General features: G+C 36.1%; 1 pseudogene; it reads right to left on the reverse strand.

The window, feature by feature from the left end:
• Nucleotides 1–2,442: 2,442 nt before the first annotated feature.
• LOC127561554 (40S ribosomal protein S26-like) lies at nt 2,443–2,780 on the reverse strand (annotated as a pseudogene).
• Nucleotides 2,781–27,154: the final 24,374 nt, after the last annotated feature.

Consider the following 27,154-nt stretch of genomic DNA (forward strand, 5'->3'; position numbering starts at 1 on the left):
TTGGTAGAAGTTCTTTGGGATCAATGTCTGAACACATGAACTTGTCAGTTATTCTGTTTTTCTCTGCATGTCAACTTTCTCCATAGAGGAAAAGTCTAACCAGACTGTATCTGTCAATTGGGTAGACAGTCTATAGAAGATATATAAAATCTTGAGCTAACATAGCAAAAAGTGAAAAGACATGGATGGTTTTTGCTCTGCATTGGTGAGGAAGTAATCACATTGACAGGATCAAGATACCTAGATACATTAAAGCAAAATTCCAAGGTAATACAGAGTGTACCAAAAGTCTTGTTTGGTCTTTCTTTTTTAATTTTTCAGTTAAGTCTAATTCTTTGGGACCCCATTTGGGGCTTTCTTGGCACAGATACTGGAGTAATTTGCCATTTCCTTCTTCAGCTCATTTTACAGATGAGGAACCTGAGGCAATCTTTCCCAAGGTCACACAATAAGTAAGTGTCTAAGACCAGATTTTAATTCTAAAGGATGAGTCTTCTTGATTCCAAGCCTGGTGCTATATCCATTGTACTACTTAGCTGCCTTCAAGTCATAGTATAGTCTTAAACTATAAGAGCTTAAAATGTTTAGAATATTCTGTATATTGTATATAAAATAATTTGAGTTCATAAAAGACTGTGAATTTTTAATATGTGTATTTTGAACTAGGAATTGCTATCCTGATTCATCAATTATGATCTTGGATAATCAGGGAAGGCATCATGGAAGAGGAACTAGAACTTAGTCTGGGTCTTAAAGAACAGGTATAAGTTTTACCAACATTTAAAAGGCTTGGGTTTACAAAGACAAAGACATGTGGCAGCCATTGCTACACACACTGACAATTATAATGTAGAAAATGAGGGACTTGGTGTCAAGAAGATTGGAGTTCAAATCCTATCCTGGATAGTAGCCATATATGGGCATTGGTAGAATTTGAACTAGGCTCTGAGGAAAACCAGAAGGCCTGGATACAAAAGTTGTAGGAAAATGGAGAATATTAATTCAGCATGTATATTATAAAATCAAGAAGATATTTAAAAGCTCATCATTTTACAAATGAGGAGATTGAGAGGCCAATATATATGGATGAGTGAGTCAAAATTCGAATCCAGATCTTGTGACTCCATCACCATCATCCTCTGTATTCACTGACTCTAGTTAGTAAAAAAGAAACTCTTTTGATTCATAATTCATAATTCTTAAACTGGAAGGAATTCAGAGTAAGCCAACTCCTTTGGTTTAACAAAGGAGAAATTTTCTGAAACATTGCTTTAGGGATCCATATTTTCTGATGGTGCCATTAAACTAAGATGAAATATGCTTATCCCATTTGCAGAAGAGGAACAAGGGGTGGAATGAGCCAAATGCCTAGGGATAACTGGACTTAATTCTCCCCTAAATCATAAAACCCCATGAATAAAGGAAAATGCTCATTATATGTAGCCCTTCTCTAACCAGGCTATTTAATAGGGTAATTTGAACTTTACCAGTATCATCCAGCCAATATGTCCCTAAAACATTTTCTTTCCTCCTACCCACAATATGGATAGGATTTAGCCTCCAACTTCCCTGAAGCAGCTTCCTTCCCTGCCCCACCCTATCCCACTCCCCATAACCCAGCTAATATGGGATAGAACCATGACAAAATTTTCCTTGGGACTTCATTGGTTTAGTCTGTTAATTTGCACCCAAAGGTGAGATTGATGTAGGCACTAGGTGTTAGGGTTCGATCATATGATGAACTGAGCCTTTCTCCTTTGCTAAAAAGTAGGTTTATTTAGGAGAAGATAAAATGAGAGATACAACAGACGCCAGGAATAATAAATATGGAATAGATTTGGGAGACCATATAGTAAGCATATAGAAAAGGGGTTTTTAACAATTAACCATGAAAAAGACAAGTTGCCCAGCAGAACTCACAACTAACTAGAAGAAAAAAATACACAATGAGGTGAAAACATTCATAGAGTTTAACACCTTAAAAATTAGTTAGAAGGAGAAAGAGACCATGAGACATGGAGGAGGGAATGGGAAGAAACATACCATGAAGTGTCTGGCTAACACAAAAGGAATTCAGCAAAGATGGGGTTGGTCATAGGCAGATTTATAGGGGAAATTTAACCTCAGGGATTTGACATCATAATTTGATTTTTGATTGGATACAAGTGAAGTAGACTTCCACAGTAGTTGAGACTATAAGGTCTGCTTGCCTTAGGGAGGAATCTTATCAATACTTCAAACCTCATCATTCTCAACTTCCCTGACACTCTCCTAGTCTTCTAAGGGCATAAAAAAAAAAAATCCATAGATTCCATAAGTAATCTGGGCCTAAAAGGCCCAAATTTACCAGAAGATAGATTTCTTCAATTTTTATTTTATTTTGTTTATATATTATTATTATTTTTTAAGACTAGACCACCACTTTATTTTGCTCTGATTGGTTCAGGAATATTGACAGACAGGTAGCTTTTTACATAGGGGGAAGTCTGGGACAGCACCAGGAGGTCTGAAGCGGAGTAGGAGTGTCCCATCCTTTTGCATCTCTTGGGATTGATTCCTCATTACCTTTCTGTGAATCGCATAGTTCACAAAGTAATATAGTTTCACATACAGTTTGGGCAGCTCATAGGAGCCAAAAACACTGACTTGGGAGATGTTTCCGACAAATGCAGCTTCCACTTGTCCATAGATACACAATGTGGGCAGTTGGTACAGGAGCTGGACTGCACATGGCCATGGACCTTCTTAGCCCGCCCATTGTTCCTCCTTTTATTGGTCATCTTGTAAATCAGGAATTGGAAAAGGATCTCTTCTTTTAAACAAGGATTTATTTCTATCTGGTAGGATTGACTCTTTGTCCCATGAATTTGTCCATGGGTTTTTTTTTTTTTTTGACAAAGATACTGAAATAGTTGGTCATAATAGATCACAAGCTCCTCGTTAGATTGTAAAATCCTTGTGGCAGAGAGACTGTCTCTTGTCACTTTCTATATCCCCAGAACTTAGTATAGTCCCTTCTATATAGTAAATGCTTAATTATTGTTTATTACTGATATTATTGAGAAAACATTGTTTTGTTTTAGGATAGGGATACTCAAGTGTCCATTTTTTTAAAATTTAATTTTATTTATTTAGTATTTTCCCAGTTACATTCAAACAAAAAAAAATACATTTAAGAGAGAGAGAGAGGGAAAGGGAGAAAAAGAGGGAGATGGAGAGGGGGAGAGGGAGAGGGAGAGAGAGGGGAAAAGAAAAGGGAGGAGGAGAGGAAGAGGGAGAGGGAAAGAGAAAGGGAGAGGGAGAGGAAGAAAGAAAGGGAGAGGAGAAAGAAAGGGAGAGGGAGAAAAAAAGGGAAAGGGAAAAGGAGATGGAGAGGGGGAGAGGGAGAGGAAAAAAAAGGGAGAGGGAGAGAGAGGGAAAAAGAAAAGGGAGGAGGAGAGAAAGAGGGAGAGAAAAGCGAGAGGGAGAGGAAAAAAAAGGGAGAGGGAAAAAGAAAGGGAGAGGGAGAAAGAAAGGGAGAGGGAGAGGGAGGGAGGGAGAGCGCACACTTCAATCTGTATTCAGACATAATCAGTTTCTTCTCTGGGTTCAAATAAGGTTTTTCATAACAAGTCCGTTATAATAGTTGTGAATGATTGTACTACTGAGAATAGCAAAGTCATTTATATGTGGTCTTCCCAGAATATAGCTTTGTATACAATATTACACTTTACTTTGTATACAATTTACAATTTGTACAAGTATACAATTTACTTTGTATTCAATACATTTAACTTTTTTTTTGAGTTCATGGAGGACTTTCCAAGTTTTGGGTTTTTTTTTTCCCCTGAGAGCATCCTGCTCATTATTTACCATAGAAAAATAATATTCCATCCCAAACATATACCACAGTTTATTGAGCCATTCCCAAATTGATGGACATCCTCTCCATTTTTTTTTTCTGGAGAAGAGAGCTGCTATGAATATTTTTTTGTACGTACAGGTCTGTTTTCCTTTTTTCCTTCCCCCTCTGCCCCCAGTTTCTTTTGGTATTCATATCAATTAATGCTATTATTAAGTCAAAGGATATCATGAAATTATAGCCTTTTGAGCACAGATTATATTTTTGATCATTTACCAATTGGGGCATAGCTCTTATTTTTTGTAAATTTGACTCAGTTTCCTCTATGTTTGAGAAATGAGGCCTTATCAGAGAAACATACTTCTTTTTTTTTTTACAATTACTATTGATAACTGTATTTTCACCTATTTATTCTCTCTCTCCGTTTATTCTCCCTCCTCAAAAGTGTTTTGATGCCAACCACTTTCTTCTTCAATATGCCCATTCTTTTATCACCCTTCCCCCCTTTCCCATATTCCATGCTCCTCTTACTTTCCTGCAGGGTAAAATAAATGTCTATACCCTTATTAAGTATATATGTCATTTCCTTTTTGAGTCAATTCTGATGAGAATAAGGTTCACTTACTTCCGCTCTCCTCCCTCTTTCCTTCTCCACTATAAAAGCTCTTTCTTGCTTCTTTTTTTATGGCAGATAATTTTCACCCTTCCAGTTCTCCCTTTCCCTATTCCCCAGGATATTCCTTTCTTGTCCCTTAATTTCATCACTTTGTAGGTTGTTTTTTTTAAATTTTTCATCATTAAAAAAAAAGCTATTATCCCTTCATATTCAACTCACACCTGTGTCCTCTGTCTATATACTCTTCACTGCTATAATAATGAGAAAGTTCTAAGGAATTACAAATATCATATAATGGTATAAACAGATAAACCTTATTAAGTCCTTTATGATATAACTTTCCTGATTATTTCCTTATGCTTTTCCTGAGTTCTATATTTGAAAATCAAAATTTTCATTCAACTCTAGAGTTTTCATCATGAATGTTTGGAAATCCTCTATTTCACTGAAACATCATCTTTTCCTCTAAAGATTATATTTAGTTTTGCTGGGTAAGTAATTCTTTGTTGTAATCCTAGCTCCATTGGTTTCTGGAATATCAAATTCCAAGCCCGTTAGTCCTTTAATACAGACGCTGCTAAATCATGTGTTTTCCTGATTGTGGCTCCAATCTTTCTGGATACTTGGAATATTTTCTCCTTGACTTGAGAGTTCTAAAATTTAGCTATAATCCTGGAAGTTTTCATTTTGGGATTTCAGGAAGTGATTGGGGGATTCTTCCAATTTCTATTTTACCCTTTGGTTCTAAAATATTAGGAGAGTTTTCCTTGACAATTTCTTGAAAGATGATGTCCAGCCCCCCCCCCCTTTTTTTTTTGATCATGACTTTTAGGTAGGCCAATAATTTAAAATTCTTTCTCCTGGATCTATTTTCTAGGTCAGTTGTTTATCAGTGAGATATTTCACAATTTTTTCCTATTTTTTCATTATTTGGGTTTTGTTTTATTGTATCTTGCTTTCTCATAAAGTCATTAGCTTCCATTTGCTCAATTCTAATTTTTATTTATTTATTTATTTTTATTAAAGCTTTTTATTTATAAAACCTATGCATGGGTAATTTTTCAACACTGACCTTTGCAAAGCCTTCTGTTCCAAATTATCCCCTCCTTCCCTCCACCTAGATGGCAGGTAATCCAATACATGGTAAATGTGTTAAAATATATGTTAAATCCAATATATGTATACATATTTATACAGTTATCTTGCTGCACAATAAAAATTGGATCAAGAAGGAAAAAAATTGGAAAGAAAGCAAACAACAACAGAAAGAGTGAGAATGCTATGTTGTGACACTCAGCTTCCACAGTCCTTTCTGTGTGCAGATGGCTCTCTTCATTACTGAATAATTGGAATTGGTTTGAATCATCTCATTGTTGAAGAGAGCCACATCCATCAGTCAATTATAATTTTTAAAGAATTATTTATTCTTTATTCTCTATTATTAAATTAAAACTTTTTATTTACAGAGCAAATGCATAGGTGATTTTTCCAACATTGACTCTTGCAAAACATTTTTTTGTAAAATTTCCCCTTCTTTCCCCCACCTTCTCCCCTATCTGTCAAGTAGTCCAATACATGTTAAATATGTTGAAATACATGTTAGATCCAATATGTGTATACATATTTACACAGTTATCTGGTTGTGCAAGAAAAATCAGATCATCCTTCTGGTCATTTGGAGCAATAGTATTTCATAACATTCATATACCATAACTTATTCGGCCATTCCCCAGCTGATGGGCATCTACTCAGTTTCCAATTCCTATCACAAATATTTTTGCACATGTGGGTCCCTTCCCCTCCTTTAAGATCTCTTTGGGATATAAGCCCAGTAGAAACAACTGCTGAGTCAAAGGGTATGCACAGTTTGATAACTTTTTGAACATAGTTCCAAATTGCTCTCCAGAATGGTTGATTCATTCACAATTCCACCAACAATGTAGCAGTGTCCCAGTTTTCCCACACCCCCTCCAACATTCAACATTATCTTTTCCTGTTATCTTAGCCAATCTGACAGGTGTGTAGTGATATCTCAGAGTTATCTTAATTTCTTTGATCAATAATGATTTGGAGCACCTTTTCATATGGCTACAAATAGTTTCAATTTCTTCATCTGAAAATTGTCTGTTCATACCCTTTGACCATTTATCAATTGGAGAATGGCTTGAACTATTATAAATTTGAGTCAATTCTCTATATATTTTAGAAATGAGGCCTTTATCAGATAAGAATTATTTTTCTTGGGGCAGCTATGTGGTGCAGTGGATAGAGCATCAGTCCTAAAGTCAGGAAGACTTGAGTTCAAATCTGGCCTCAGATACTTGATACTTTCTAGCTGTGTGATTCTGGGCAAGTCACTTAACACCAACTGCTTCAGCCAAAAGAAAAAAAAAATGTTTTTCTCAGTGAGCTTTTGTACTTCCTTTCCTAAATGGCCAGTCTTGTTTTTTAAGGCATTCTTCTTCACAGTAGCTTTTTGTATTTCCTTTTGCACCACTCTTAATTCTTTCCCTAATTTTCCCTCTATCTCTCTTATTTGATTTTCAAAATCCTTTATGAGCTCTTCCATGGCCTAAGCTCAATTCTTTTTGTTGTGGCTTTATGTACTTTTCTCTTTAATTTTTTTTTTTATTATTTTATTTAAAAAAACAGAACAAGAAAAAAAGTAAAACAGAGAAGGAATACAAAACAAAACAAAACTAAAAAAGAACATTGTCATGTGCTCAGCAGAATATCAAGGAAGGTTTAAAATGTATAACAAATTGTCAGTTCAAGAAAGTTTTATATATATACATATATGTGTATATATATACATATATGTGTATATATATATATAAATTAGTAGAAGAAATTATGTTTATGAATATCCATCTTTTCTTTACTTCCTTGTAAACTGTTCTTTTGTTCTCTACTAGTCTTTTTTATTTTATTCTTTTTTCCCCCTTTCATTTCCCCCCCCCCACCTCAAGCAGGTTATAGTTAAAAAGGATATATTTATATATACTGATTTTATAGATATATACATACACATACACACACCCACACCCTGCCCCCCCAAGACATACACACACTTATATCTTTCCTATCCCTGTTGACTCTGCTTTAATTCTGTTCCTTAATTTGCCTTGCTATTACTTAACCATCTCCCACCCATGAAGACTCCTTTGTCTTCTTTTACCCTTTGCTTCGCCATCTACCCATCCCTTCCCCTTTATTTCTTTATAGATTTTGGAGGGTGCTATACCCTTTTATGGTATAAATGTAGTGGTGTGTGTGTGTGTGTGTGTGTGTGTGTGTATACATATATATATGTATACATATATACATATATATATATATGTAGCCTATTTAACGCATTCCCAGTGTGAGTAGGTTTTCAGAATTAGTAGTTTCCCCTTCTAATGTCTCTGTGTCTGTTTTTCCTCTATATGTCATTTGTTTAACATAACTACTATGTTTGCCTTAAATCTGACTCAATCTTTCTTTTGAACTACCCTATTGTTGATGTCAGTCTTAAACATAGAATACATATTTCCCATGAGGAAAAAAAAACAAACATAAACAATTTGCCCATATTGAAATTGAGCTTTAATATTGGCTCTTGTACATTCAATTTTCTATTAAGTTTGGGTTTGGTTGATAGAAAGTCCTGAAAACTTGCAAATTTGTTGAATGTTCATTTTTTTCTCATTCAATATTATAGATAGTTTTACTGGACATGATAATTTTGGCCACAGGCCTAGTTCTTTTGATTATTAGTAGATATGATTCCAGGACCTATAGTCTTTTATTGTGGCTGCTGATATGTTATATATAATTCTACCTGTAACTCCATAGTATTTGAACTTTTTTTTGAAAGATTTTTTCTTTGATTTGGGGTTTTCAAAATTTGGCAATAATATTCCTATATGTTTTCCACAAAAGATCTCTTTGAAGTGGTGATTGGTGGATTTTTTTTTTTTTCTATTTCCACTTTTCCCTCATGTTTATCACTCCAGGATAGTTGTTTTTTTGGATTATTTCTTGCATTATTGTGCCCAAAAATTCTTTTTTTGGTTACAACTTTCAAGCAATCCAATTATTCTTATATTTTCTCTTCTTACTGTTCTCCAGATCTGTTGTTTTTCTTATAAGATGTTTTACATTCTGTTCTATTTTTTTCACTTCTTAGAATTTCTTTTATTTCTTGGTCTCTCCTACCCCTTGCCCAATTCTATTTTTTGAAGAATTATTTTCATCTTTGAGACTATCTCCTTTTCTATTTGGTTAATTTTTCCCCATAATCTATTTGTTTTTCTTGGATGGTTTTTATTTTTATTTTTTCCTCAATGTCTCTAATTTGAAATTTAAATTATTTTTTCAGTTTTTCTATAATTTTTTTCTGAACAGGGAGCCATTCCACATTACTCTTTGAGATAGAAGCTTTTTTTAAACTTCAGTGTTCTCTTCTGAAGACAAACCCTGATCTTCTCTTTCCAATGTTAAATTTCTATGGTTGGGGTCTTTTTCTTCGCCAGTTAATTTTTTAAAATAATACATATTTTATATTTTTTATAAGCAGCTCTAATCTTGGAGTGGGGGAGGATGGTTCTTCTAATTTCCCTTTAGCTCTCTACTCTGACCTGGAACCCCAAACCAAGAGCTCCACTCTCTTGCAAGTTCTCATAGGTAGCATTGTTCCAGCCCCATTGTTTCTGCACTCACAGGTATGTTGGTTTCTTCTCTCTCAGGGCCACATCTTTATAGCACACTTGGGCCTAGCATTCCTAATCAGCCAAAGTTCACTCAGTCTTCCCAGACTAAGATCCCTGACTCCACAAATAGCCCAGGAGGTGTAAGTGTCTGTAGTTCCTGCTGAGGCTCCAGCCACACCTACCTTTCCCTGGGGCTTCCCACTTGACTTCTAGGGAGCTAGTCCAGAGTGTTAATCTGTAATTTTTCGGACCAGCTAGCTTTCTGGAGGTCCTCCTGAAGGGCCTTGGTCTCAGCAGGATAATCACCATGAGAATGGTCAAGAATAAAGTCCAAAGTCTTTATTGTCTCCTTCACACTCTGTGTCTGTCATAGTCTGACCCAGTCTCAGTCTGACCCAGTTTCCTCCAGCAGTCTGACAGTTTCCACCAGTCTCCATCTGAGTCTGACTTTGTCCCCAGTTTATATATGCTATTATAATTACATCATTACAGTATACTGAGTATAAGCTAATCTAAAGTGATTATATCATATCAAACTAAAGTGATCATATCATTATGCCATATTTCCCAGAGTTCCAGCCCTCTACATTAATCTCCAGCCAAGGGTCTTTCTTCAGATACTCTTGGGTTGTACCTGGAGGACCCTCTTCTGCCCCAAATTGTCTTCATTTTCCACCAGTTAATGTTTACCCTAAATTACTAATTGTTCTATTGTGAGGGAAATCAGGAGAATTTTAATTTTATCAATCTACTCTGCCATTTTCCCAGAATCCTCTCATGAGTCCCATTTTTATTTTTCCTCAAGGCTTTGGGTGTAGGAGCTTTGACTTTGTTATCATTTTCTGAGTGTATGTTTTGATCTTCCTTATTACCATAATAGCTTTCTATGGTCAGAAATTTTTTCTGTTGTCTGCTCATTTTCTTAGCTTATTACTTGGCTTTTAAAGTATTAAAGTACTTCATTAAAGTATTAAAATATTTTAATTAATTTTTTTAAATTTAAAATACTTTAATTAAAGTATTTTAAAGTATTAAAGTATCTTTATTAGCATAGGGCTCTGTTTCCAGGGTGATGGATGCTCTGTCCCAAGTTCAGGGATTTTGTGCAGCTGTTTTCAGAAATCCTTCTAGGAATCTGACCATAAGTCTTCCTTTCTGACCTGGAGTTGTTAGGAGTATCCCTACTTGTAGGGGGACTGTAGCTTGAAGATGTAATATGTTAAAGTGAAAGAGTCCTACTTTGCTGAAGCTGGGGCCTCTAGGGATAGAGTTGGGGCTGTGCTGACACAACCTACATTGGGACTGCACATCAGACTCCCAACCCTTTGCCACAGACCCTCTCCACTGACCTACTGAGTGTTCCCTGGTGTCTCTGGGCTGAGAAGTCCAGAAGCCTCCAGCACTGTGGCTGATTCACAGATCCCACCTCACTGATACTGGGGTCTGGGCTGGAACTGAGGCTGAGATTGCTTATACTGGGAATGTATGCTGGGCTCCCACCCTAGTTCAATAGACTTTTTCTGCTTGCCTTCCAAATCTTCTTTGGTATCTCTGGGATGAGAGGTCTGGAAGTCATCAGTACTGCTTCAGAGGTTGGTCCTCTAGGTTCAGTTCTGGGTCTAGGTCCAGGGCTAGGGTGGGTCAGCTTGCCCTGGGACTGCAAGCTGATCTCCCATCCTGGTGTCACAAAACTTTTCTGTTCATCTTCTAAGTTGCCTTTGTCTGAAAACTGTTCTACTCTATCTTTTTGGATATTCTGATATTCTAAAATTAGAGTTATTAAAGAATTTGAAGCAGTTTGGGGGACAAGTAGGGTGAATTTCTACTTTTACAATGTCATCTTATTTCTGCCCTCCAAGTATCCATTTAGATATAGACTAAAAGGAGTAATTGGAAAAATGTAATGAACATTTGAAAATAATACCTACTATGGTCCTAGTATGCTAGGCACTGGACATACAAAGACAGAAATGAAAGTTTTTCTGTCTATAAGTACTTTAAATTCAATTGGGGGAAGGGGAAAGGATGAAGAAAAATTGAGGAAGTAAGAAAAAGATATAATCAATGTCAAGAAGATGGGAAGGAATGAGACCATGAGACCTTGGGCCTTAGCCATATGGAAAGCCTCCTTTTAAAAATAGGAAGAAGGGAGCTAAGGGAACTTTCCAATGAAGACAGTATGCTAGAGGTGGATTCTATCTATTCATCTTGATTTTACCTCAGATACTTAACTAGCTGTGTGGCTGTTAACAGGTATTTGTCCTCTTGGCCTTAGTTCCCTCATGTGCCAGACTCACAGAGTTGGTGATGGAAGGGCCAAGGGTACTGCATGCTAAGTGTCTTGAAAGCTATAAAGTTTATAGAAATGTCAAATGTTATTTAAAAAGGTAAATCACCTGTGAGGGTTTAGTTCAGGGCTTAAGGAGAAGTTCTGATATAATCGTATGTGATAGAGAAAAGGCATTCTGAGTAGTAGCAAGGATCCAGTAGCATAAATCTGTAATAAATGAATTTTGTGTGGTCTCAGTGACTGTCTCCAAACTTGTTTGATTATATGGCCATGCCAGATTGTAACTATTCTAACTAGTAGACTTTGGGATCAGAAAGGGAGAGATTTCGAGCTCATGTAGCAGTTCAAGTCAGTAATAAAGGGGTTAGATTATAGTGGGTGAAGAGTGCCTATTGACACATGGTAGGGACTTAATGTTTATTGCTTGCTTGACTGAAGAAGGGATAGGGCCATGTCTGAGACTTGCCCAGAAATTGAGTATCACAGAAATGATGTATATTACCCATTGTCCAATTGATTGATCCCATGTCACTATGAATCATCTTGAATACCACCTAGAGTATATACACCCCACTTTGGAGATCAGTGCTGTAGTAGAGTCACAGAGTTACAGGGGTAGAAAATGAAGTGGGCAACATGTTTACCTAGAGCTAAGGATTCAATACTTCAAGGATTTTATTGATAACAGGTATTGCCTAATTTTAGCAGATGGTCTTTGTAAGTTGTCATAGAAAAACTCATCACTCTGACCAGCTTGGTGAAGAGTTAGGGATTAAAAGGGTAGAGGAAGAAGGTCAACATAAACCCATAACTAGAACAGGGTCCTAGGACACTGAAATTTAAAGGGCAGTAATAGCATTTGAACTCCTTCAGCAGATACAAACAACTGAGTCTACCATATATTGTTAGCAGGAATAGTTAAAAATCAGAAGAGCGACCAAGAACTTAGTTCCTTTCTATGCCTCCTAACTCTAACCCTATCCCAACCCTTAACCCTAACCTGACTCTAAACTAACCCTAAATGTAGCTCCTGACTCCCTTACCCTCCTGAGTCTATAACTCTAACCAGCCCCCGACTCTAATCCTAAATGCCTCCCAACTCCCAATTCTAACCCTAACCCAGTACCATAAGTAATGGCTTCTCTAACCTAGCCCCCATAAGTGCTTTTTCTCTTCCCATCACTAAGATAGTGCCCCAACTTGTTCCTTACATAGGGTATTGTGTCCAAAATCCATTGTCTCTTTTTCACCCTCAATGTTATATTGATCATAAAAATTTGATTTGAGAGCACCTTTTGTTCTGTTTGTCCAGAGCACCAGTGTTGCTAGTTAAATATGATTCTGGGTCAAAGGGATAACAGCCCATAGAGCTGTGGGGAGCAATCATCGAAATGATATATAGTGGGCACGCTAGGAAGAGAGAGAGGAGAAGTCAGAGCAGGCTAATTGAGAGTTGGCTACATTCATTTTGGGTATCCTGCTAGTCCATGAATAGTTCATTCTCCCTGTGGCCACAGCAAGCAAAGAGTGAGTCCACTCTTTTTTCAGCTTGCTGCCTGTATTTTCAGATATATAGGGAGCTATAATTACAGATCCGCCATTTGTATCAGGGTAACTGATGTATTGCTTTCCTGGAGGTACCAATCTTCCTCCCTCACTGGCTGGTGATTTTTTCCCCTGGGAATTAAGCTCAGATTTTTTTTCTTCAGGAAAGGGTCATGAATAGAGATGGATATCACTTTGGACTTTAAGGGAATAGAATCAGGAAGGGTAGAATGGGTAGAGAGGTAGGATTGTGGTTCTATTGATGAAGATAGTTTCTCTCTATTAATCTGTTGTTTGTCTGGGAGAGAAACCTAAAGATGCCAAAAGCTAGACCTAAACCTACCAAATTCTCAATGATGTATATGGTATATGAAGCTGATAAATTCTGAGTGAACTGGTGAGATTTCTTCTCTGTCCAGGTGTCTACCCTTGACATAACTCCCTATAGCCCTTTCTTTAATTGAAAAAGTGGTTCTAACCTACTTCTTCCAACAGACTATAATTACAGTTCCAATCAATTTTCCATAAAAAAGACAGATGTGAGGGAGAAAGGGGAGAGGAAAAACTTCACTAAGTAAGACAAGGGGTTGAATAAAAATGTCACTTCCTCTCTCTTGTTTCCCATTTTCCTAACTGTAATGAACACAATTCCCTCAGAGGCAAAGGATCCAAGCCTAGTTATGATAGAAATGGATATCAAGCAATACAAGTGCATTTCCCTATGAAGTGTGATGATTCAGTTTTAGTAGACAAGAGGTATCCAGGGACCTTTCTGGTTTTGCTATCTCTTCTCATCTCCACACTTCACTAAATTCACTTGATTGAAAATTAGAATTTACATATTGAGTATGAGGCGAGCCTTTCCCCTCCTCCTCTGGAGAGAATTCCATCATTCTTTTAGTGACTAAGGCAGCTTCTGATAACATTCCCGTTTGCTGTATCTTTCAGTGCTCTGTGAGGAGGGATGAATAAGGAAGCACTTTAACTGTTCTTCCTGGAATCCTCCAAATGGTAGAGAAAGTATTTTCACTTTGAGCAAATCCCTGGTGATATTTCCACCCTGAGAGCACCCATTCAATATGTACATTTATCTATCCTATCCTATCCATCTGTCCATCCATCCATCCATCCACCCGTCTATCTCTGTCTATGTATCATCATCTATCTATTACATCTATATAGAGAGATATAGATTTATTGCATATCTACATATCACTATATCACTCCTATATTTAGGGATGTTTTGTTCTAGAGAATCATAGAGCAACTGATTTGTCATTTTCCAAGTGGAATGACCAACCAGCAAAAGCTCTTGTGCTGCTCACTTGAAATATTTTGCTTAGTATTGTGCTTCTGGTGACCCAGGTGGATCCTGTGCAAGGAACCCAGGCCAGCATAGCTCTTGCTGGATGGGGACTGGGGAGAGGAGATGATGTTTGCAAACGTGCTAAATCATTTAAACCTGTCTCTAAAATTATCAGATGCATGTGTTGCTCTGATTTAAGAACATGAGTTTGCAATAACCAAAGTGGATTGGGCACTGAGGCATCCTAAGCTGCCATCTGCATAGGTTGTGATAGAAGAAGGGTGCATCATGTCTGCTGAAGTACATTGAAATCATAAACATCTGGCAAAGGGCTTGTGTTTAAAGATTTGATAGTGTATGGCAACTGGACATGCTCCAAAGCACAACAAAAGAAATACAGAAGGGATCTCAGAAGCAGCCTAGGCAGAAAACAGCCTTTAAAGCATGGAACATCAGAGCTCTCCATGACAGAAGGGGGGAGCCCTGTCTAGGTCTGTGTGTGGACTGCTATAGAGGAATGTGGAGGGATGTCCTGCTGACTTCCTTTGGGACCATACCAAATACAAATACCTAAGTCTGCAGTGGATGAGGAGTCTTTAGGAGCAGGATTGGAACTAAAGACAGTTGGCATAAGGAAATATCGACTGAAGAAAGTTTTCCTCATTCCCCTGAAACTACATAGGATGGCTTTGAAATCAGAAGTTAGAGGATGGAGCTAGGAATTTCCTGAATTGGGATAATGAATTTATCTACCATAAATATCTACAATAAATTCACAAATTACTGTGAATTTAACTACAGGTCTGGATCTGTAATATCAGACCACAGAAGTTCTAGGGCTATGAAAGTAGGAAATCTGTTCATTGTACTCTTGTTAACATAATATTGGAACTGGAGTTAGGATATTTTGAATTCAAACCCAGTATTAGACATTTATTAGCTGTGTGATCCTGAGCAAGTTATATTACCTCTGCTTCAGTTTCCTGATCTGTAAAATGGAAATAATAATGGCACATCTCCTAGGATTGTTCTGAGGATAAAATGAGAAACTATTTTAAAGTGTTTTACAAATTTGAAAGCCTTAGATAAATCTTCTTCTTATTATTAGTCTCTTAAAAGAGCTTAAGTCCTATATCATGTACTGCTTATTAGATACTTTGAACTAGATATCCCTCAATTTATCCAAAATGGAACTCTATTTCCTCTTACTTCCCTCACCCAACACCCTCACTTTCCTAATTTCGTTAATTCTCTTGAGGTAGCCACCATCTTTGGGATAACCAAGGTTTGCAATCTGGAAACCTCTGTTTTTCATCGTCACTCCTCCTCACTTCCCATTTCCAATTACTTGCAAAGTCTTTGAGTCTACTTTCCTAACATATCTGCCATTTTTCCCCTTCTATCTAATCACCTAGCTACCATTCCAGTTCAATTTTTTATTACTTTTGCTTATTTTATTTTATTTTTTACTGAAGCAATTAGGGTTAAGTGACTTGCCCAGGATCACACAGCTAGGAAGTATTAAGTGTCTGAGTCAGATTTGAGCTCAGGTCCTCCTGACTTCAGGGTTGTTGCTCTACCCACTGTGCTACCTAGCTGTCCCATCTTGCTTAGTTTATTACAACAGCTTCCTAAATGGTCTCCTAGTCAGGAAGCTTTTTAATGGTCCTTTCTTCTTTGTGTCACATTGATTACTCTGCCCTGTCTTCCATACCCACTCCTCCACTTCCTGAAAGCTAGTTATGTTACATTCCACTTCTGCCTCATAGCACTCTAGTACTATTAAAGAAGGTCTTTGACATTGACTCAAACATCAGTAGATGTTCCCCCAATTTTATAAGATCCCAGTTCCATTTAATTACTAAATAGAACTTTTTTTTTTTTATTTGGATGCAATCAGTTCTTCTCTGAGTATGAAGAGCATTTTTCATCATAAGTCTTTCAGGGTAATCTTGGATCATTGTATTGTTGAAAATAGCATAACATTGCTATTACTTTTATACTTATTATTACTTTCTCTACTGGGTGTTATCTCAAAGTGAACTTGCTTGTATAATTATCTCCATTTTCTAAGACCGAGCTTCTTGAAGGCAAAGATATTTTATTTTGATCTTTGTATTTCCAAGAACTAATCAAGAATCTGGACAAAGCAGATGCTTAATAAATACTCCTAAGAATAAATAACTAGGAAAAAATGAGAGGCTGTTTGATGGAGAAAAATTGGGAAAACCGAATAATCCTGTTAAAAGTTTGTTCATCTTATCAAAGAAAACTGTGGAAACATCAGGAACTAGGTTCATTTAACTGAAAAAAGTTAATATTAAATTCATTAAAGGAGCTTATAATTTCCACTTGGCTAACATTTATTATGTGTCTTCTATATGTAAAGAGTTGTGCTGCTTGCAAAGATAGACAATATAGCCCTCCAAGATATTAAAATTCAAGAGAGTAGACTAGATCTGTATCCCAAAGAGATCATAAAAAAGGGAAAAGGATCCATGTTTACTAAAAATGTTTATAGTAGTGATTTTTTTTAGTTCTCTTTCTGCCATTCTTTGTGGTGGCCAAGAATTAGAAATTGAGATGTTTGGGGAAACATGACATGGTGTATGGGGACTCAGACTTGGAACCAGGGAGACCTAGTTTCAAATTGTGCCTCAGAAAGTTACTAGCTAAGTGACCCTGAGTAAATCAATCAACCTTTATTTTCCTCAATTGTGAAATAAGTTGTTATGAGAATCAAATAAGATCATATTTGTAAAGTACTTAGAATGGCATCTGGCATATAGTGATGCTTAACAAATGCTTGTTCTCTTCTTTGTTTCCCTCAGGGGGAATTCTAAGACTCTAGTGAAGGATTGGGTGTTCGTTTTTTTTTTTTTTCTTTCTGTAATTTTGTTAATTTATGACTCCATTCTTGTGTTCCCAAGGGTCATCTTCCAATAATTAATGTTCCATTTCCATTTAATAAATTAAATTCAGTTTTTACAAAAGTATATATTGTTTAAAGATGTATAAAGATATAAAGAAAGAAGTACAAAAATTTCCCCCAAAAGTTATTGGACAAACTCTCCCTATACCACCCTTGGTCCCTGAGAAGAGTGGGCTAACATAATTTCTACATGGCATTAGTCCTATCAAGCAATGCATATTATTACAACTATCACTGGATTAGATCCCTTTGGTCTTTAGACAGGGCTTCTAATACTGTGCTGATTGGTTGCAAAACCCAGTATGGACTCTATTCTCTGTCCTCCTGGTGAATTGCTCTCCTGACTTTTTGAAACCTTCAGTTCAGAGATGTCTCCAATCTCTATCTAAAGGCATGAAAGAATAGACATAATGGAGATAGAAGCAAAGGCAGGATAATGAGCTCTTGGGTTATACAAAATATAACAAAAAGCCTGAGGCCTTTCTCCCCACTGAGGGCTTAATTCTTTCCTCCTCATTTAAAGCCAAAGCCAAGAGTCTGGCTGAAGGGCTTTTAAATGCACTGGAAAGGGCTGCAAAAAATATTTTGGTAAATGAGGTAAATTTGGTAAATGGAGAATGACTTCTCCATTATAGCATTCTTTTCTTTGTTTGAAAAAAAAAACTTTATTGATGCATACTGTTTTTATATCCAGCATCTTGTTTCTGGACATTCAATGTTCCCTCTCTCACATTGTATTGTACCTCTTTCTGCCTTCTCTACCTGTCCTATATTATAGCAAAGAAAAACTATTGAACAAAGTCAACTAAGTTAGAGTATTTCAGCTAATAGGATGTAAGTTTTCACATAAGGCAGCTATGATGCAGTGGATAGAGTGCCAACATGGGACTCACAAAGGCTTATCTTATTGAATTCAAATCCAGCCTCAGACACTTATGAGTTGTGACTTTGAGCAAGTCACTGTGTTTTTCCTCAGATTCTTCATTTATAAAGTGAAGGAAATGACAAAATATTTTATCAAGGAAAAAACCTCAAAATGACTATGAGCATATGAACAAAAATGGCTAAGAAACAGAACAGTCTTCTATGTTTCTATATCTCAGTCATCTTTTTGTTATCTACATTGTTTCTATCTCTTTGTACAGAAAGTAAAGTAATAATCAGAAACTATTCTCTGGAAGACTTAATTCCCTCTGCTTTAGAACTTCCATCCTATGATTCAGATCTTTCCAATGGTCTTGTGATGATGAGAGCCATCTATACCCAGAGAGAGGACTGGGGGAATTGAGGGTTGATTACAACATAGCATTTCACTCTTTTTGTTTGTGGTTTGCTTGAATTTTATTTTCTTTCTCATTTTTTTTTACTTTTTGATCTGATTTTTTTTGTGCAGCAAGATAATTTCATAAATATATACGCCTGTTTTGGATTTAACATATTTTTATCATGTTTAACATATATTGGATTACATATCATCTGGGGAAGGAGGTGAGGAGAAGAGGGGAGAATTTGGAACACGAGGTTTTTTTAAGGGTCAATGTTGAAAAAATTATCCTTGAATATGTTTTGAAAATTAAAAACTTCAATAAAAAAAAGAAGTTCCATCCTAGAGCTATAGTGGATATTATAGGGATCAGATCTTGGAAGGGATTGAGAATGCCTGGATTTGGATCCTGTCTCATACCTATTTTGTCATCCAGGGCAAATCACTTAACTGCTCTCTCTGCCTCAGTTTCCTGATCAATAAAATGATGGTGATAAATTCAGTAGCCTCTGAGGACCCTATAATTTCTAAATCTCTAATCCTATGAGTCTATGATCCTGTCTTGAATGGTAAACAAGTGAGCAAAAACTTGTGTAATTCACTATATTTGTTCAGCTCCAAACCAATCAGCTTACTGTCTCATGCAGCTGTCTTTACAAGCCATCTTTATTTTCAAAAGCTGAAAATGACTATGTCTTAGTAAACAGCAATGGACTATTTATCCTCTTTTGGTCTCAGTTTCCTCATCTGTGAAATGAAGGGGTTAGACTCAATGACCTCTAGAGTTTCTTTCTGTTCTAGCCTGTCAACTTGTTAACAGATGTGTGGTTCATCTCAGAATCAACTGTGCAGTTATTCTGTGGATATACTGATCACAGCAAAAATGCTAACAAATTAAAATAAAGATTAAAGATAGCCACACACATACTGATTTTTAAAAATTTATTGAGAAATTAATATGCAAAAATTTTGACCAATGATTAGCATTTTGTGGGAAATTTTGTTACTTGATAGTCATTGAAAGAAGGCAAAAAGGATAAATACTATCAGTTAGAAAGGATCATCTTATTAATAAAGGAGACATTGCAATAAAATACAGCATGGAATTGAATAAAAGCTCATCTGAAGAAGAAACTTAAAGAAGATGTTGCAACAATTAAAAGCAGTTTTGTTTCCCCAACCAGAGAAAATCAGTAGAGAACAAAAGGAGCTCTAACTGTGAGATCCACTTGAGTCGGATCATAATAAGAACATATATGACTGATTCTGGAAGGAGAAAAACAAATAGATTTGCAATGGTACATATTTGGCAGAATTTCTACACTGACTATAATTGATGAGTCAATGATTTCTACTTTGGAACTCTGTGCTATGTGAAGAAGTAAAATTGACATCAAAAGCAAAAACAAACAAAAAAGTGAGGGAAAATGTCTCAATCTTACCTGGGAAAACAACCTCAAAATCCAACTGCACACTTTTTGAAGACAAGAGAATCATGAGCAAATAGATTTTAATAAAAAAACAGGTCTTGTTGAAGTAATCTATTTTTGCTTCCTGAATAACCAGTCTGCCAGATTAGAGAATTTCAGTAGACTCAATTTAGTTTGATTTTCACAAGGCTTTAGATTCTGTCCTGCTTGGCATATTCATCAGTAAACTAAGACAATGAACATATGGTCTGGCTCACACAGCTGTCAGGTGGGTGGACAATGGGCTGGAGATTTATACCAGAAAATGTTTATTGATCAATATGCACTAATCTGGGGGCTGGGGGACAGAACCAATGTTCTAAAGGGATTAATATTTCCATCTGTGATATAGATGATGGAAAACACATCATACTCTGCAAATATTGAGAGGCAAAAGGGCAGATAAGGTGGACAGCACTATGGAAGTTGGGATCAGCTTTTAGTATATTGGAAAAGTGATAGACACAATCAGACTGAAGGGAAATGGGTAAGTTCAGGGAAGGATGAGCAGGAGATAAAAGTGAACCACATAAAAGGAATATGGAGAAGAACTGGCTATGGAAATAGTAAGGGTTTTGGGGGGGACTAAATGAATGATATCTCTGATCCTAATCAACAGTAAAATATTTGATCTCCTAAGGCAGTGCATTTGGATTTAAGATTCATATAAGGAATATGTGAGTATGTAGGAAACAGGAATGGTTTGAGATTTAAGGTCTTTCATGGAGGAAGTATTGCCTCAGCCAGATCTTGAAGAAGGAGGGAGGGGCTTTAACAAATGGAAATAAAAGAGGAAGAAAAGTTTGGTACAGGGGAAAGGAACAGTGTAATTAAAATCCCTGAGATGGGAAAGTGTTGAATAAGAACAAAGTAAGAATAGTCCAATTTGACTGAAAGAATGAAGTAAAGTAGTATAAATAAATAAATGATATCTCTGATCCTAATCAGCAATAAAATATTTGATCTCTCTAAGGCAGTGCATTTGGACTTGAGATTCATATAAGAATTATGTGAATATGTAGGAAACAGGAACAATTTGAGATTTGAGTTACAGATTTAAGGTACACTTTCATGGAGGAAGTGTTGCCTTAGCTGGACCTTGAAGAAGGAGGGAGGGGCTTTAACAAATGGAAATAAAGGAAGGAGAAAAGTTTGGTACAGAGGAAAGGAACAGAGTAAGGAAAGTCCCTGAGATGAGAAAGGGTTGAATGAGGATAAAGTAAGAATAGTCCAATTTGACTGAAATGAATGAAGGAAAGTAGTATGAAGGCTGGAGAAGTAGATTATTTTGCAGAAGACCTTGAACACCAAGTTCAGGAGTTTATTTGAAAGAAAATATTATGAAATATTAATCAGTCCAGAAGAGATAACGCTGACTAATGAAATTTCATAATGTTCTCAAAATAAGATCTTTTTTTTTTTTAAGAAGACAATGACTCCACTAAGGAGAGTGCAAAACAGTATAGTTTAACAAGGGTAGCAGACTTAGAATCAAGATCCCTGACTTTGAATCCTGGTTCTATCACTTATTGATTACATAATTTTGGATAAGTCAATTCAACTTTATGAGTTTCAATTTTCTGATTAATAAAATGGTGATATGATTCACACTATCGACTTTATATGTTTGTTCTGAAGTTCAATTTAGATACTCTGGGTAAAATATTTTGCACTTTTTAAAAAATTGTCTTTTCTGTTTTGTTTTGATCCAGATCTATGCTTTATTTAGTGTTAAGGAGCTCCTTATAAAGGAACTCCCTCTATCAATACAGATTGTCAACTTCTCTACAATTTATAAAGTTAGAGATCTACTTAGAGCACTGAAGGATTTAAATGATGGCTCCCAGGACCACACAGCCAGGATATATTAGAGGTAGGATTTAAACTCATATCTTTGTGCTTCTAAAGTCATTCCCATAATCCATAATTTTAGTCCTATGCAAACACAAACCAAGGAGAGGGGTGTGGATCAGATAGCTAATCATAATTTTCCAGTATTGCCAAGAATTAGAAGGATGCTTTGAGATCACATTACCCTTTTATTTTATAAATGATGGAGCAGAGGCTAGAAGTGAAATAATTTACCCATGATTACACAGCTGATTAGTCGCAGAGCAGCCATTAGAATTGGGTCTCCTAACTCCATTGCCAGAGAAAATTGTAGATTTCCATCTATCCATCACACTTCTGTGTGAGCTGGCTTAAGCTTTCTCATGCTAAAGGTGGCAAGTTGCATTCGATGACCTTTCCAAGGTCATGAAAAAGTTTACAGTTGTGTGTACATATACCCCTGACTAGACAGAAAGATATTAAAATCTTTCCACATTGCTGTGTTGTCTACCAACTGGGCTGTGCTTATATCCATAAGCATGTCATTTGTATTCTTCTGTCAACTGCACTGCTATGAAGGAACATCCCTCAGGCATATAGAAATGAGTTATCCTGGGGGCTAGATGCATGATGGATAGATGGCATTTTCACTGGCACCAGTTCAGTTTAAAAATACCAACTTTTTTCTACTCTTGTTGATACACATGATTAGTGCTCTTGGGGCACATTAAGTGCAACAGCATGAGGAGCAGACAATCTATATCCCAGAGGAGCTCTCTGAACCAGTTTAAGACCTCATTCCCCTTGGGACAGGACCGTGTTACCATTTCCCACATTTCCTTTACTTCCAACATCAAATTCAACAACATTACAACATTGGATTAGGAAAATTGCCCTAAATCCAAAGTGCTGTTTTCAGTAGCTCAGTAAGTCCTTCCTCTGCCTATTTATTGGGATTTATTATCCCCATTGCCTTCTTAAAACTCTGATATTGAAAGTGGTAATAATCCACTCTGGAATGTTCCTGAGATCATAGATCTGTAGCTGAAAGGGACCTTGGAGAACATTAGGTTCCACTTCTTCCTTTGCAGAAGAGGAAACTGAGGCATAGGAACGTTAAATGACTAGTTCAGTCACAAAGATATTAAATGTCTGAAGCACGATTTAAACCTAAATCCTTCAGGTTTAATTCTTAAGATTAAATTTTTAATACTAATTCTTTGGGGTCCACTGTATTCTAAAACCTTCTATAAATGCAAATCTTTAACTTTCTTTGGCAATGAAGTTAGGAGATCTGATTCTAGTGCCTGCTCTGTCACCAATAAGTTATATAACCTTGGGCAAATTAATTTTACTTCTGGTCCCCATTGCATCATTTATAAAAGGAAAAAGTAATCTGATCTGTAAGTATACTTTTTGTTCTTGGCAACCCTAAAGAATCATCTTGATCAGATTCATATATTCCTCCTAGAATGTGTTTGTATAGAACTTAAACTATGGATAGTGGAGTGGTCTTAGAGTCACAAAGATCCTTGTGATTCCAAATACAGTACCTTATCCACTAAACTGTATTGCTTTCATGTTGCCAGGAGTCATTCATTCATCATATAAACACAATAAACACTTTATGTGCAAAGAACAATTTTAGGGATGAGTTTTAATCATTCAACATCAAATTCATTGAACTCTTTTCTTTTTGCTTCTAAAGTCATTCCCATAATCCATAATTTTAGTCCTATGCAAACACAAACCAAGGAGAGGGGTGTGGATCAGATAGCTAATCATAATTTTCCAGTATTGCCAAGAATTAGAAGGATGCTTTGAGATCACATTACCCTTTTATTTTATAAATGATGGAGCAGAGGCTAGAAGTGAAATAATTTACCCATGATTACACAGCTGATTAGTCGCAGAGCAGCCATTAGAATTGGGTCTCCTAACTCCATTGCCAGAGAAAATTGTAGATTTCTATCTATCCATCACACTTCTGTGTGAGCTGGCTTAAGCTTTCTCATGCTGAAGGTGGCAAGTTGCATTCGATGACCTTTCCAAGGTCATGAAAAAGTTTACAGTTGTGTGTACATATACCCCTGACTAGACAGAAAGATATTAAAATCTTTCCGCATTGCTGTGTTGTCTACCAACTGGGCTGTGCTTATATCCATAAGCATGTCATTTGTATTCTTCTGTCAACTGCACTGCTATGAAGGAACATCCCTCAGGCATATAGAAATGAGTTATCCTGGGGGCTAGATGCATGATGGATAGATGGCATTTTCACTGGCACCAGTTCAGTTTAAAAATACCAACTTTTTTCTACTCTTGTTGATACACATGATTAGTGCTCTTGGGGCACATTAAGTGCAACAGCATGAGGAGCAGACAATCTATATCCCAGAGGAGCTCTCTGAACCAGTTTAAGACCTCATTCCCCTTGGGACAGGACCGTGTTACCATTTCCCACATTTCCTCTACTTCCAACATCAAATTCAAAAACATTACAACATTGGATTAGGAAAATTGCCCTAAATCCAAAGTGCTGTTTTCTGTAGCTCAGTAAGTCCTTCCTCTGCCTATTTATTGGGATTTATTATCCCCATTGCCTTCTTAAAACTCTGATATTGAAAGTGGTAATAATCCACTCTGGAATGTTCCTGAGATCATAGATCTGTAGCTGAAAGGGACCTTGGAGAACATTAGGTTCCACTTCTTCCTTTGCAGAAGAGGAAACTGAGGCATAGGAACATTAAATGACTAGTTCAGTCACAAAGATATTAAATGTCTGAAGCACGATTTAAACCTAAATCCTTCAGGTTTAATTCTTAGGATTAAATTTTTAATACTAATTCTTTGGGGTCTACTGTATTCTAAAACCTTCTATAAATGCAAATCTTTAACTTTCTTTGGCAATAAAGTTAGGAGATCTGATTCTAGTGCCTGCTCTGTCACCAATAAATTATATAACCTTGGGCAAATTAATTTTACTTCTGGTCCCCATTGCATCATTTATAAAAGGAAAAAGTAATCTGATCTGTAAGTATACTTTTTGTTCTTGGAAATCCTAAAGAATCATCTTGATCAGATTCATATATTCCTCCTAGAATGTGTTTGTATAGAACTTAAACTATGGATAGTGGAGTGGTCTTAGAGTCACAAAGATCCTTGTGATTCCAAATACAGTACCTTATCCACTAAATTGTATTGCTTTCATGTTGCCAGGAGTCATTCATTCATCATATAAACACAATAAACACCTTATGTGCAAAGAACAATTTTAGGGATGAGTTTTAATCATTCAACATCAAATTCATTGAACTCTTTTCTTTTTTTTATTAAAGCTTTTTATTTTCAAAACATATGAATGGATAATTTTTCAACATTAATCCTTCAAAACCTTGTGTTCCAATTCCACCCCCCCCTACTTTCACCCCCTCCCCAGGTGGTAAGTAATCCAATATATGTTAAAAGTGGTAGAAATATGTTAAATCCAATATATGCATACATATTTATACAATTATCTTGCTGCACAAGAAAAATCAAATCAAACAGGAAAAAAGTAAGAAAGAAAATAAAATGCAAGCAAAGAACAACAAAAAGTGAAAATGCTATGTTGTTATCCACATTCACTTCCTATAATTCTTTCTTTAGGTGTAGATGGCTCTCTTCATCACAAGATCATTGGAACTAGTCTGAATCATCTCATTGCTAAAGAGAGCCATGTTCTTAGACTCCTACCTTTAAAATCGAGATATAATTTTCTTATTTTTAGACTTCCTTTCCTCATGATCACTCAAGCAGAACACATGTATAGTATTAATGGGCTTACACCAGGAAATTCCCTGTTGGTCAGCTGCTCAATTCAGGACAATAGCAGCTATATTTAATTGCTCTACATCCCAAGAACTCATCAGGGGTTCTTGGGACTAACTTAGAGTGAAGGTATCTTCAAAAATGAACTCCCTCCTACCTTTCCACTCTTTTTACCTCCAGTGATACCAACTTTCTGGCTGTCCTATGAACAACAGACTCCACTTCTCAGCTCTAGACATTTTCCATAACTGTCCTCCATGCCTAGAATTCTCTCCATCTTAATTTCTATTTTCTGAATTCCCTAATTTCCTTCAAATAAAAACTAAAATATTACCTTCTATAGAATACCCTTTCCAACTCTTAACTTTAGTCTTTCTCTCATTTAATTATTTTCCATGCACCATATAACTTGTTTGTCTTTATTTGTTTGCTTGTTGTCTCTCTCCATTTGACTGTGAACCTTTTGAAAGTAGAGACTTGCCTTATTCCTCTTTTTATATCCCCAGTTTTTTTGTTTTTTGTTTTTTTTTGTTTTTTTTTTTTTTTTAGCACAATGCATGGAATCCAGTAGGTACTTAAGAAATGCTTATTGACTAACTCTGACTCTAAGCCCCTAATTCTGTCATTAATGAAATTGATTTTGTTTTCTTAATTCCTGGTTCATTCTAATTTGTTACACTTTAGACAATTTCTATAATAGCAAAATATAAAATGAATTGAATCTGAAATCAAGATACTTAATTTTGAATCTTTACATTGTCTAGCTTTGTGATTAAGGAAATCATTTTCCCCAGTCTCAGTTTCTTATCTGTAAAATGGGGATAATTGTCCTTGTACAGTGTACTAATAGGATGATGACAAAAATACTTTGTGATACTTGAAGTGCTATAGAAATGGGAGCTATTATTTTTTTCTGTTCAATTTTATGTTCACTTCCCAATTGTCTTTTTCCTCGACCTCCACCCCCATCTGAATCTCCTTTAAACACTGGGAAGGCAAGAAATGTAAAACTCACTACAAATTTGAAATTATAAAAAAGAAATTTTTGCATTAGCCATGTTTGGGAAGGAGATTAGGTGAAAAAACAAAGGAAGAAGAGGAAAATATGTTTTAATCTATAGTCTTGAGTTGATCATTTCTCTATTTATAAGTGAATAGCATATTTCATCATGAGTCCTTTGGAATTGTGGTGGGTCATTGTGTTGGTCAGAGTTAACAAAGCTTTTCAGTTTTAGAATGTAAATTGTTTTCCTGGTTCTGCTCTCCTCAATTGCAGTGTATATATTTATATATATATATATGTATATAAAATATATATCACATATATAGCATAGAGTGGTACCCTTCCTCCTTGTCCCTACTCATAGGGTTCCTTTCTTTCCATAAGACACAGTTCAGGCATTATCTTCAGCTTGGAACCTTTCTTGATCTTCCAGCTTCAAGTGTCCTCCCTCTCATTTAGTGTGAAATTTAACCACTCTGGTTATGTAAATAAGTAGTATGAAAATATATAGACATATATGCATTATATAATGATACCATTTTGGTACTCTTTGA

Source organism: Antechinus flavipes, chromosome 4, assembly GCF_016432865.1.
Source record: "Antechinus flavipes isolate AdamAnt ecotype Samford, QLD, Australia chromosome 4, AdamAnt_v2, whole genome shotgun sequence".
NCBI classification, from domain to species: Eukaryota; Metazoa; Chordata; class Mammalia; order Dasyuromorphia; family Dasyuridae; genus Antechinus; species Antechinus flavipes.